The 14,673-nt window shown below is 38.7% G+C and overlaps 1 protein-coding gene and 1 long non-coding RNA gene across 2 annotated transcripts in view; both read left to right on the top strand.

The window, feature by feature from the left end:
- The window catches only part of egfra (epidermal growth factor receptor a (erythroblastic leukemia viral (v-erb-b) oncogene homolog, avian)), a 275,969-nt gene that overhangs the window by 126,153 nt on the left and 135,143 nt on the right, over window positions 1-14,673 (top strand). The window lies entirely within an intron of this gene.
- On the top strand, window positions 1,970-10,284 carry LOC148149955 (uncharacterized). Its single transcript, XR_015757214.1, has 3 exons — window positions 1,970-7,120; window positions 8,987-9,158; window positions 9,964-10,284. It is a non-coding gene; the product is annotated as an uncharacterized LOC148149955 (long non-coding RNA).

The raw sequence follows: 14,673 nt of genomic DNA on the forward strand, positions 1-14,673 counted from the left end.
CAAGCTCCCACTCTGGCCGTGACTCGTCTCCCACTCCAGGCTGGTGTCTGACTCTGTTCTCCATTCCCTCCAGTTAGGGTGCTTTAAGAAGTTAAAAGTTGACGGGGTGGAGAGGGAGAAGAAAGACACTCGGCAAGAGGAAAATTAAAGAAAGAAAAGGGGAAAGGAGCTGGCAAGTAGAGGAGCTCGGGCTTGAGCATTTTATTCTTACGAGCAGAACAAAGGCATTTAGTCCGGTTTCACTTATATTTCAGAAGCAGATTACCCAGTCTTGAGCCATATCTATACAAAATGTGCAATATTGAGTGGTTGGATTGTGTTTGCATAGAACATGCACAATAAAACAGCAGTTAAAACAGAGAATAGCAAATTATAATTGTGTCTTGAACTCTTACTCTCCTTTGATTTTCATTGACTCCTTACAGAAGCTTATAAAGGAGATGCAATTCAATCTCCTGATTTCAAAGTAAATCTACACACAGAAAAAAGTGCATGTGATGAGGGCAGGAGGAGCCTGTTGTACTCCCAGCAATGATTTGTTTGTTCAGTCCTTGTTAATCCAGTTTTCTAGAATAAGAAAAAAATTGGAAGTTGCAGATCACCCAAGTGAAAAAACGTTTCAATTATTTAGCAGCTTTGTTTAATTTAAGGTATCAGCCTTAACTTGTTCCAATAGCAGGCAATTTTGTAAGTACATGTTTTTGAATGTAGTAATGCCGTCACTACGTGCAGACCAGAGTAGCTCTTCACTTGTGTAATTTGGATAAAATGTATGATGCGCAACAGTTTGTTATCAGTGCAGAATTTCACATATCTTTATCGGTTGCTTTCATTGCTGGCCTTCCCTTAAGATGCCTGGATGCTTACATCTCAAATTCTGTAAACGACCCCATTTCCTTCTGCCTCTCTCCTCATTTAAGTTGTTTCTTAAAACCTACCTTCTTTACCCAAGCTTTGGCTTATTTTTCCTAATATCTCCTTATGTGGCTTAATTTCAAATTTTGTTTGATAATTCTCTTTGGAGAATTTTGGAGCACTTTGGAGAAATTTACTTCAGCTACATAAATTCAACTTGTTATGAGCTCTCCTTAAATTTTTTTTTTAAAACTCAGCTTGATGCATATAATCCCTTTTGCTGTAATTATAAAAATGACAAAATCTGATATCTATAAACAAACAGTGCAGTCTGGGCTCCAAAGCAACCTTGGCAGATAGAGTAAACCACATTCTCCACGTTGCACTGGTTTAGACACATGACAACTCCCTTACAACTCCACCAATTCCCCTGCAACTCCTTCGATTCAGATAAGATTAATTAACCGACGTTCTCCTCCTGTGGGCAGTATACAACGTGAGTGTGATCACATGAACATTTTAGAAGAAAAATAATCTCAGAAGATAAAAAGCACCAAGTAATCTGATGAAATGGGATTAGCTGGGAGGTCTTTCTTTTGCTTCTCAAGTAACGTTGTGTCAATGCCAGGAAAAACAGTGCTCTTTATTAGTCAGCCACATCAAAACTTATCCTATGGTGTATGTTTGAGAAATGTTCCACATACATAATTTATTACAATGTTCTTCACGTAAAAGTTATGACTTCAGCCTTGTCGGGAAGAACCTGGTTATTAAATGCTGGTGTATTACCAATACTGATTACATCATTCCTCACCTCATGTCTGTCTAAAATAACAATGGCTTCACGGCAGACATGTAAAATCCTATTTGTTTTGACTCAAGTTTTCAGTTTGCATCTATTGTGTGCACGTTGATAGTTGTTACTACATTTTCAACAATAATTTGATGCTACGAGGTTAAAAGGGTCAAATACAAAACCGAAATATTTAAATAATCTTTGGAGAGCATAGACTGGTCAGGATAGATACTTTTAAGAAAGGGGGAATTGGCAATAACATTGAAGGGAAGATCATGCTTTGTCAAGTCAGCATTTTCCTAGCCTTGTGTCGAGAAGAGGTAATTGATTATTCAAGGCAGCGCAGATGCCACTGGATGTCAGAGACTGGCTCAAAGGATTCTTTTTCTTATGTTCTCTGCCTGACTGCTAGTCTGCCATACTCACCATGATCATCACCATGGGCAGGGCAAGGAGACAGGTCCTGAATGTACTTCAGCAAGAATGGAGATGAAACTACAGCACTTCACACCTTCCCCGCCACAATCTAAAGGAGCTGCATAAATATTGTATAAGCATGTCGTAGCCACATAGTGAGGGTAGAGGCTCTCTTTTCTTTGCAGCACATAGCTGACCAAGGATTTCTTCCACACATGTCTTTGCCATTTTGAAAGGATTAACAAGTTGCTACTCATCCTCCTAGGCTGCACCTTTCTTGTTCATCAAATCCTGGAATGGGACTTGAACCCAGAAGATCTGATTCAGAAAGAGGTGTTACATCACCACACCTGCGATTATTGACAATAAGGTTGAGAATATCATCACCCACAGCAGTGATGTTGGGAGTGACAACCTGGATATTGTGTGCATTGAACTTGCATTACCCACTGCCTTATTATTGCATACTAGTGGTCGCTGCTAAGATGACTGATGTTAATATTCTTCATGTACAGATTTTTTTTTGGTCCAGAGTAATTTTAAGTTTTACTTTGCTGAAGCAACATTATTGTTTTCCTGCCTTAATGGTCTAAAACACAGAATTTATTTTTAATTGGAAAATTCATTTTCATTTAGAATAAAAACTACTTCAAAAACATCATTTAAATATAATTACACTTAGATGAACTATGTTTTTGTATGCAGTGAGGGCGAGTGGAGCAATATATTAAAGTGAATGTAAATAGATTAGATTACTTACAGTGTGGAAACAGGCCCTTCGGCCCAACAAGTCCGCACCGACCTGCCGAAGCGTAACCCACCCAGACCAATTCTCTACATTTACCCCTATCCCTAACACTACGGGCAATTTAGCATGGCCAGTTCACCTAACCCCTGCACATTTTTTGGATTGTGGGAGGAAACCGGAGCACCCGGAGGAAACCCACGCAGACACGGGGAGAATGTGCAAACTCCACACAGAGAGTCGCCTGAGGCGGGAATTGAACCCAGGTCTCTGGCGCTGTGAAGCAGCAGTGCTAACCACTGTGCTACCGTGCCGCCCATAAATAATTTGCTTGAATAACTGGTTAAATGTATTCTGTATGATATAGATATGCTCCAGTGTACTGTAGTGGAGCAATAATTGTTATATAGGCTAAATTATTGAAAATATAATTTTAGGATCCTTCAAATAGCTTTTTTCATTTATATTCGAGTGAAATTCCCAATTTCAAATCCTGCTTTTGTATTAAGCTAATGTTTCCATACAGCTAAGCAGAATGCATGACTTTTCAGTTGTCTGCCTGTATCAGAAAAACTGGGGCCTTTTTAATATGCCCCAGTGGTATGGACACCATTTCCTATATAACACAGCACTCAAATAATACCACTGTGTCAGTAGCCAGCATCTGTTGAAATGCTTCATCAAACTGGAAACTAACTCCTTTAATCTGTGGTTTGCCTGATCACCATTCACTTTTTCTTTAAAATGTTACTGTAGTTGTATGCAATTTTCATTAGTATTGGATAAGAATTCAATCCTGTAAATCACCGTCACAATGTGCTATTCAGAAAGGTGAGGTTTGAACTCGATTTCCAATCCATTATTGAGATTAAACATCTATCTGCCATTCAGATCAGGCAGATAACTGGCAGCACTTGACCAACAAAACAGCCAAGCAAGTACCATCAGTGCCGGGAGCAGAAATTTGAGCTCTCCAACCCTTGTAACTTGTACCTGGTTTAATGCATGGTCTCAACTGCACCTTGTTTAAGACAGGAATGTCTTCTCATGATATTACCTGGTGGTTTTCATCTACCGCACTAGGCCATGCTGACCCTGGAGATGGTGGGTGGACTCCATTTGGTTGCACAAATCTGAAGATTGTGCATAGCAGCTTAAGGAATGCTGCTTGAGCAGGCAGTCAGCAAAAGAAGGAGTTGAATGTTTGAGAATTCTGCAGAATTGGCCAAATTCTGCAAAATAGGATCTACAGTTGATGGCAAAAAGCATTTCAGACTGGTAGCAGTGAGTCTGAGCAAGAAACTCCAGGGAGCTGAAAATCTCGTCACACCTAGAAGGTTACAGATTGCAAATGGAGAGTGAATGCACATCAGAAGTTGCAGGAGTAAACTTGAAATCCTTGGTGGGCAAGGGGAATCTTTAAAACAAACAATGCAGTTTCCAGGCTGGGAAAATGAGAAGTAAGCAAAGCATGTGCAGTTCATTTCAAAGGTTACTGCTACAAAGTACACCTATAGTAAAGGAAATCAAGGCCATTGAAGCCATTTATAACACACTCGCAGACCTGGAAATGTCACAGAGCCAGAATTGAAGTGATAAAGGGGCAAATTAAGGACAAACATATAAAATCTAATGGAAGAACAAAATTGAGATGCTGTCGAGGCAGCAGGAGAGACAGGCGATCAAACCCAAACATAGGAGAGATGGAGAGCACATATTTAAATGCTACATTCTTTGCTGTATTCTTCCAGCCTCCTGCTTGTCTACCTGGATTCCAGCATCTGCAGTTTTTTACGTCTCTAACACAGCAGGATTCAGCAGAAAAAAAAGACTGTGAAGCAACTGGAATTATTGTAATGCTGTAAACAGTAGGAATCATTTAGGGAAATCCAATGAAGGAGTGGAATTTGGCACATAGAGCTGCAAAGAATCATTGAGTAATGCCATTAAGAGAATTGGAATCATTTATTGAAGTTATAGTCAGTGAGATTCACTCAGTAAAGTTGTTAAGGAAACATAAAAGCATTTGTTAACAACATGGTTAGTGGGATTCATCTAGAGATGCTACCACAAGTCAATAATCATCTATTTGACGCACAGAAGGCGAGATTTATCCATTTTATTTGCAAAAGACGTAATCCTCCACCCTGACTGCACCAACACAGGAAAAGCCTCAAGAATAGGAGTCCATAGCAACAGCATTGTTATACCACTGAGCTTAAAGCTTTGAGAGTTGTGAAGATAAAGAATCACAAACTAGGAAGTTCTGTGCAGAACTAATATGGCCAGGAAGATATAATTTCATCTAAGCAAGAAGTGGCCCTCAGCTAGTACAACTGAGAAAGCAAATATTTTACGCTCCACCAATACAGGAATCACTGAGATTGAATGAAAACATTCAGCTTAAGGAGAATGAAGTAAATACTCTACACATTTTAGCACATATTTGCCAGAAGATTAAATGTAACTTGCCATGTATCAATTTAAGTCTGGACATTGTCCTGGTCATGCTGCAAATGGACACAGACTGCTGAAGAGTCACGAATGGTAATGAACATCATTCAATCATCAGTAAACCTCCCCACTTGTGACCTTATGCTGGAGGACAAGTCATTGATGAAGCAGCAGAAGATGGCTAGGACACTACCCTGAGAAACTCCTGCAGAGATGACTAAGAGCTGAGATGACTGATCTTCAACCATCACAACCATCTTACCTGGTGCCTGGTATAACTTCAACCAGCAGAGAGGTTTTCCCCAGATTCCCATTGACACCAGTTTTGCTAGGCCTCCTTGATGTCATATTTGGTCAAAAGAGTGCATAATGTCAAGGGTAGTCACTCTCACTTCCCCTCTGGAGTTCAGCTGTTTTGTCCATAGCATTGTCATTATTTGTTAATAAGATTGCCTAGTGAATGAGTTGAAAGTAAAACAAAAGTTAACTCCAATTTACTTCACCAAAGACAGTAATTAAATATTTGCATGGTTATTTATGTTGGAAAGTTTTGTACACGGTCAGTTGCACTTGAGCATAATAGAATCATGGTCATAGTGATGTACATGACCTATATATAGCCCCTTTCACAGTCTTAGGAAGTTCCATAGTCTTTCATGGCCATTGTAGGATTGCTGATGTAACAGAAGAAAGCATTCATAAATTTGAGGGAAAACGTTACACTCTTGGTGAGGATTGTCAGCTAAAGAAAGTTTACTTTTGAAAATAATGGACTTCTCATATCTCTTCAGCCGTGATACGGAAAACAAATAACATTGTGCAGCAGCTTGCTTCACTGGATTTGGGATTGTGAATCTGCCCCATTCTGTACTTTCTCAAACTTTATATGTGTTGCTATAGATACAAGCCTTTTTTTGTCAAAGTCCAGTTAAAGTTTGTCTTGCACAGGGATGACTCATTCCCATCACTGCTGTACATAGCCATCTATCTGTGAATGTATGTGTTCCAGCTCAGAAATAATGGACAATGAAAAGAAAACTACAATCCCAAATTATGCAATCTGAATTAATTTAAAGTAATAATTACGAATGCTATTAGATTAACAATATTTGGATTAACTAATACACACTAAAATATTCTGAGAGGTTGGAAAACTTTTACATATTTTTGAGCTATAATTAATATTTTGTAATTTGTGAAATCTGGATGATGCTTAAACTATATTTGAAAGTGTTTAATAAGGAACTGGTCAGGATTCGACAACTACACTTTATTTGCTCTTCTTTAACTGAAGTGCCAGTGTAGATACTGGGGTCTGTCATATCTTTTTGATTCAGCTGGCAGAGTCACTGACTAATCTAGGCTAAAGGTATTGGCCCAGGCAAACATTCTGTGGTCTGTTACTGTTCAATGTTGTGAATTGTTAAATATACTTTGCCAGGAGGAATCGGAACAACAGTGATCCTCAATATTTCTAATGTTCATGTTGGATATTTCCTCCCACTCAGGAATTTCCGTGGTAACGATGCTGTGTTATTGTTGCTGAAATCTGCTTTTCTGCTTTTATTTTGTGATTCAAAACTGTTCTCTTGCAGACATCCAGCAGCAGCACTTTTACAGCAGCTCGTTGTCAACCTTGCTTTTGAGTACAGAGGGTCATCCAACTAGGCCTGCTCGTGATCCTCCTGAGTTCGGAGAGAGGAGAGGGATATGAATGAAGGGAGAAAAGAGAAATGTGCTTCCTTTTTCCAACATGTGGACCTGCCTGCAGAGGCCTAGAAATTACATTCTCCAACCCAGGCACAATTACTCAGGCATGCCTGCAGAGGCCTGCTCTCGCAATCTCACATTTAGTAAGGATGCTATCATGAGGTTTTAAAGTTTACAAAATATTTAACAGCCTTAGGGAAGTCAGGGAAATGCTGATATCCAGTCAGTTAGTTGAAATCTTGATTATCTGCATTTTTTTTCTTGCAGGGACTAATTAAATCAAATTATTGTTTGCAATAAAATGAGAACTAGATGGAACTTCAATACATTTTAGGTGGGCAGTACTGTCATTTTAGGAGGTAGAAACTGATATTTTTGAGTCTTTAATTTGTTTCTGTGATTGACAGCATTATTCATACAGTGTGGAAACAGGCCCTTGGGCCCAACAAGTCCGCCCCGACCATTTGAAGAATATCCCATCCAGACGCATTCCTCTACATTTACCCCTGACTAATGCGCGTAACCTACACATCCCTGAACACTATGGGCAATTTAGCATGGCCAATTCATCAAAACTGTACATCTTTGGATCATGGGAGGAAACTGGAGCACCCGTTGGAAACCCGCACTGATACGGGGAGAATGTGCAAACTCCAGACAGTTACCCAAGGCTGGAATCAAATCCAGATCCCTGGTCCTGTGAGACAGCAGTGCTAGCCACAGTGCCACGCTAAACACAGATTCAGCTTTTGAAAGATGCAAGTTGGATTGGATTTGTTGTTTTTTTTTCCCAACATCTAGGAGTTTACAAGAGGGTTCATGACAATGCAGTGAGCTGAAAACAGTTGTAGAGTTATCAGGAGTTTTGTTTGGCTTCTGGGCTTGGTATATTAGTAAATACTGACTTAGTATAAGTTATTTATTTTGATTTGTTCTTTGGAAGTTGGCATGGCGAGCACTGACTATCTGGCCCTAGTTACCCTTGTACAATTAAGTGATTCACTAGACTACCTCAGATGACAATTGAGGGTCAACTGCATTGGTCACAGATAAGTTGAAAGGGCATTATGAGCCTGGTGGGTTACTTTTCCTGATAAAATTTCTGATTTACATTTTAAATTGAATTCAGGTTCTCAGACTGCAGTGGTGTGATTTGGACTCAATTTCTGAATTATTAGTCCAAGTCTCTGGATCACCATTTCAGCAGTGTAACATGGTATTATTGCACCTAAACTTATTTCATGGGTAAAATCCAAATATAGCCAGTTTGGAGAGGCTGTCTGGACAGGAGTAGTTCATTTCTAAACCTGTGAACAGCAAGTTACAAACGGTAATAGGAGGAGGCCTAATTCAATATTTTAAGAAACAGCTTTTGAAAAATGTCAGTGGAGTCTTGGGTTCAGTCCCATCTGACCTGGTTGTGTGTCTGAGCATGTCTGATCAAGTTGATTTAAAATACATAGGTACACTGTGCTTTATATTGTTTGTTAACACAATCACTTTATGCCTCAAAGTTTGCTCTCCAAGGAAAGCAAAAGACTTCATCAGAATTCGCAGTCTGTGAGAAAAGACTGATTCTGTGACTAAATAAATGGGAAAAAATTTACATTTGTGAGGGAGACTGACTAGTATGTTTAACATGTATTATCTTCCACTCAGCAGATGGTTCACTTCTATGATGACTGCCTGCTTCCTTTTGTCCCTGACGAAAAAGATCAGAATTCCATAATAGATGCAGATTCTGCCAATTGGTCTTGGAGACAAGTTAATTTGGAAATATCAGTAAAATTTCTAAATTTGTGTTGTCTAAAGACAGTTTACTGCTCAATGTTTAAGCACTGTTTTGAAAATGGAAGAGAGGATAATTTTTCTAAGTGATTCATTTCACAGTTTGGCTCTGTTGATTACTATCATGGTGAAACTGTGGCTTTTAAAACTTGGCTGGATTTGTGCTAAACCACTTCTACACAGATAAAACTGTTGAAATTTAATTCTATGTTGCTCAACAGTTTATCTTGCCAGCACTGTACCGCATGTGCAATATTGGTCCAATGTCAATAAATCCTCTGTTCAGTTGTGAAATAATTCTGCAAAACTTCTGAATGTCAGCTGATTTTTAATTGGAAGAAAATGAACATCACAAAAGGAAATGCTGCTGCCGAAAAGCATTCTAGAATAAATGTGTGTTAAGTATTAATTATAATTAAACTCTATTGTGTATGAATGTGTGAACACTTCAGCTGAAATAATGGCTTGATTTCAGTGTTGCAACCATTTTATGCTGTTGCCAGTTGCTGTGGTTCTCAATTGTTTGCTATTGGTGTGAAACCTATTCTGAATGTCGGTTTGTTCTCAAGAAAAAAATAATCAATTGTTGTAGAATGATATAACTTGTAGAAAATGCTCTCACTCCATGCAAAAGTCAAAACAAACTGAAATATAGTAATCCAGTACATTGCATTGCCATTACTCTACAGTGCCCCACCCAGCTGTCTGGCATGAATGTTATTTTGGCAGCATTAACTCACTGGACGTTTGTTGCCTATTCGCACATATTTCATAACTCTGATTATTCATGAATGGCAAAATCCACATTAAAATATGACCGCTGTGTACTCTATATTGACTACAAAATAGATCTACAAATCCAATTAACATCACACTGTTAAGAATCTTTTTGAACAGCCTGTTGTATTAAATAAGGATTTTGCTTTCTAAAGTTTTAAAGTACATTTAAAGTACATTTAAAGTACATTTGATTTTTCTCATACTTGAATGTCTACTTAAGTTTGATTACGGCATATATTCCTTGCATAAATCAGCTTTTATATATTGGATGTACAACACACTTTTTTTTATTATTGAGCAAATGCAAACATCCAAAATCATAAACTCAGCAAATGAGGAGGCTATTTTAACATAACAGCACTTAGTTTGTAGAGGGTCAATTCTTTGGTAATGTGTTGCGTTGTTTGTCTCTCTCCAGAAATGAACTAGGGATTTGGAAAGAGGCCACATAGCTGGAGGCTTGCTGCACAGGGGCCCAAGCCTCTTCTAACCCTTTTTCAATGAGGGCCATACAGTGGACTAGCAATCTGAACCTTCGGCTAATATTCTAGAAATGTGGGTTTGAATGCCGCCATGGCAGATGAAGAAGTTTGTGTTCAGTAGCACTCTGAAATAAAAGACTGGCGTGATGGCAAGCATGTCATATTTGTCAATTATGGTAAAAATTGATGTTGTTCACTAATGTCCTTTTTGGAGGGAAATCTACCATCCTTACCTAGTCAGACATGCAAATGCCTTTAGGCCCACAGCAATGTAGTTGATTTTTAACAGCCTTCTGGGCAATTAGGGATGAGCAATAATTGCTGGTCTAGCCAGTGATCTAGCCATATCGCATGATCAATTAAAGAATCTTGCTGGAGTAGTTTAAATTGTGTCATTCGCCAGGTGGGGTTTGTCACAATGAACTACTACTTTCCATATTTCTCAGAGTTCTTCATGTTGGATTATTCCACTTGGAGCTAGTCTGACGTGATCTTAATGTGTCATGGCCAATCATCTTAATTTCAAGTTCAGCATGGATTGCAAAATGATTGAATGTTGCAGTATTGGGAATGGATACCTCCGGACTGTACCAAGGATGTTTACCCTCGATAATGTTGAGAAAGCACATTGGTTACAGATGTTTATACAAAACATTGCAAGTTCATTACGACAGATCTGTTTATGTCAACTGAACTGTTTTCCAGAGGTTTAATTTTTTGCTTGTTTGTATATGATTATCTCCCATAATGTTACTTTTTAATTAAATTGATTAATCGATCTAATAAGACTTATTTTTAGTCGACAAATTTCAGTCAATTCTAAGATAAGCCCTTGATCGTTACCATAGCTCTAGTCTACACAAGTGTGATTTAATTTTATTGCAAAATACATCTTGATATTAATCCTGCATTAATCACATGCTTCAAGAAGCCATTTTACTCATTGACCCATGCTGGTACTTTTGCATTATCTTGAGTTCATAATTAAGTAATATTTGTCATTATTTTTACTGTAGATGTTCCCAGTAGGTGTACAATAAACCCAGCAGGTACAGGCCAGTTAGTTTAAGCTTGGTGGTAGAAGAGCATTTTAGAAATGATAACTTGGGACAAAATTACTGTTTTTGAAGATGTATGGGTTAGTTAATGAAAGGCGGCAGTTTTGTTGAATACAAATTGCGTTTAACTAACTATATTTATATTTGCATTTGATGACATAACAGACCGGTAATATTGTTGTTATACGTTCAAAAAAGTGCCACCTAACAGGCTTACCAAGAACTTTGAATCTAATGGATTAAAAAGGATCGCGGAAACTTGGATTTGAAGTTGTCTGCATGTTTTTGTTTTGGACTGAAAGAAGGCATGATGAGGTTTAACCAAGGTTCAGCACTCAGATCTTCATTTCTTGATGTGTGTTAATGATCTAAGTTTGCATAAATGTCAATATTTCCTGATAACACAAAGTTTGTAACTGTTAGGAGAATCCTGATAGACTCCACGAGAATATAGTCAAGATTAAAGTAATGCTAGAAGAGCACAGCAGGTCAGACAGCATCCAAGGAGCAGGAAAATTGATGTTTCAGGCAAAAGCCCTTCATCAGGAATTCCATGATGAAGAGCTTTTGCCCGAAACGTCAATTTTGCTGCCCCTGGGATGCTGCCTGACCTGCTGTGCTTTTCCAGCACTACTCTAATCTTCAATCTAATCTCCAGCATCTGCAGTACCCACTTCTACCTCCAAGAGAATATAGATAGCCGGTGAAATGGCAAGCAAGAGGCATTTGAAATATAGTACAATGAAATGTGAACTGTAGAACAGCAAATTCTCTTAGAATGATGAGAGGTAATAGAAAATAAAGGATACAATTGTACAGGATATGGAGGAGGGAGGTTTTCTATTCTTTTGGCAAAACTATCAGTCATTTTGTTTTAATCTAATACCACCTTTTTAATTCTAGTCAGCTATGGTTGTATCACTTTTCCTGTGGGTTATTTTACTTTTAAGGGAATGGATGGTTATTGCACATTATAATGTGTTTCTTTATATAGTTGCCATTGCTCATATACCTGCATACTATTTGATACCACTATTTAAAAACAAATGGAGGTAGAGAGAAAACAATGAATTATAGACCAGCAAGCCTAACATTGGTAGGAGGAAAAGTGCTAGAGTCTATTATGAAACATTTAATAGCAAAGCACTTGGAAAACAGTGGCAGGATCAAACAGAATCAGCATGGACTTATGAGAGGCAATCATGTTTAACAAAGGTACTGGAATTTTTTGAGGATGCATTTAATAGAATTGATTATAGAGGAGCCAGTGGATATGGTTTATTTGGACTTTCAGAAGGCTTTCAATAAGTTCAAAATCACACAACACCACATTATATTCCAACAGGTTTATTTGGAAGCACTGGCTTTCAGTGTGCTGCTCCTTCATCAAGTGGTTGTGAAGCAGGACCATAAGACACAGAATTGATAGCAAAAGATTACAGTGTCATGCAACTGAAATGATATATTAAACAACCCTTGATTGTTGTTAAGTCTTTCAACTTTTGGAATGGCTTGCCAGTTTCACTTCATTAATATCAAAAAAGGTGACATCTCAGCTCAGACAATGCATTAAAGGTGTGAGGTTACAATCTGTCCATATAGAACCAGTATGACTCAAGATTGGGATACAGACAGACTCTAACCTGACACCTTTAGTGCATTGTTTCAGCTGAGATGTCACTTTTTTTTGTAAAACCTTAAGTTATCTTGAGAATGTGACTTAAAAGATATTTTGGGATTTACATATTAATGAACGAAAACTGGCAAACCATTCTAAAAGATCGAGGGTTGTTTAACATAGCATTTCAGTTGCATGACACTGTAATCTTTGGTATAAATTCTGTGTCTAAGGGTCCTGCTTCACAACCACCTGCTGAAGGAGCAGCACTCCAAAAGCTAGTGCTTCCAAATAAACCTGTTGGACTATAACCTGGTGTTGTTTGATTTTTAACTTTGTCCACCCTAGTCCAACATTGGCTCCTCCACATCATGGCTTTCAATAAGATAACACAAGAGATTAGAATATATAATTAACATTCACAATAGAAGGTGGCTATTTCACCCTTTGAGCCTGCTCTGTCAATTAATATGATCATGGGTGTTCATCAAACTCAATGCCCTAATCCCACCCTCCCTCCATATCCTTTGATCTCACCTAGTTCAACTATGTTATCAGCTATCTTTATACTTGCTGAAACAAAAAGGAATTGCTTAAAAAGCAAAATCAGAAGTTAAAGGTCGGTTACCTGAGATGGTGAGATTGTGGTGCTAATAACGCCCAGGTCGTGGGTTCAATCCATACACTGATCAGGTGCATCTTTGGGATTTGCATGTCGCGGGTTCATATTTGTCATTGCTTTGGGGGCGGCATGGTATCTCAGTGGTTAGCACTGCTGCCTCACAGCACCAGGGACCCGGGTTCGGATCCAGCCTCTGGTGATTCTGTGTGGAGTTTACACATTCTCCCCATGTCTGCATGGGTTTCCTCTGCATTCTCTGGTTCCCTCCCACAGTCCAACGATCTGCAGATTAAGTGAATTGGCTGTGCTAAATAGTGTTCCGTGATGTGTAGGTCAGGTGCATTAGTCACGGTAAATATAAGGTAGGGGGAATGGGTCTGGGTGAGTTACTCTTTGGAAGGTCGATGTGGACTTTTTGGGCCGAAGGGGCCTGTTTCCAAACTTTAGGGATTCAATGCATCCTTCGCTGATTTGTCTAAGAGCATGGTAATTTAAAAAAAACTATATCTACACCTTCTTGAAAACACATAATGTTTTGGCCTCAACCATTTTCTGTAGTAGTGAATTCTGTAGCAGATTCATCACTCTCTGGGTGAAGAAATCTCTCCTGAACTCAGTGCTGAAGGTTTGCCTGTTATCCTTAAGCTATAACTCTTGCTTTTGGACTCCCCCACCATCCCAACCATTCTTCCTGCATCTAAACTGCACAGTCCTGTTAGAATGTTATTGGTTCCTATGCGATCACCCTCGTTTTTCTAAATTCTGGAGAATGCAATCTGAATTGACTCAATCTCTTCTCCGTCAGTCAGTCCTATCATCACAGAAATCCATTTGATAAACCTTTGATGCATTCCCTCCACAGCAAGAACATCCTTCCTCCAATAAGAAGACCAAAACTGCACTCCATCTCTGAGGTGTGGCCTCACCAAATGCCCTGTATAATTGCAATCTGTGTTTGTCTACTCAAATCCTCTTGCTGTGAAAGCCAACATGCAATTTGCCTTTATTACTGTCCATTGTAGCTTACTTTCAATGATTGATGTACGAAGACACATTGCCCTCTTTCATTTTACAGCTATTTAAAGCTGGGTGGTAGAGTTAGCTGTGAGGAGAGTGCAGAGATGCTTCACTGTGATTTGGATAGGCTGAATGAGTGGCCAAATTCATGGAACATTCAGTATAATGTGAATAAATATGAGGTCATTCACTTTAGTAGCAAAATCAGGAAGGCAAATTATTATTTGAATGGCAATAGATTGGGAAAGAGGGAAATCCAACAGAGACTTGGCTGTCCTACACCAGTCACTGAAGTACGTAAACAGATGCAGTAGGCAGTGAAGAAGGCAAA

The sequence above is a fragment of the Chiloscyllium plagiosum genome, unplaced genomic scaffold, assembly GCF_037043375.1.
Source record: "Chiloscyllium plagiosum isolate Xiang-an unplaced genomic scaffold, Cpla_swu_hap1 HiC_scaffold_5, whole genome shotgun sequence".
NCBI lineage: Eukaryota > Metazoa > Chordata > Chondrichthyes > Orectolobiformes > Hemiscylliidae > Chiloscyllium > Chiloscyllium plagiosum.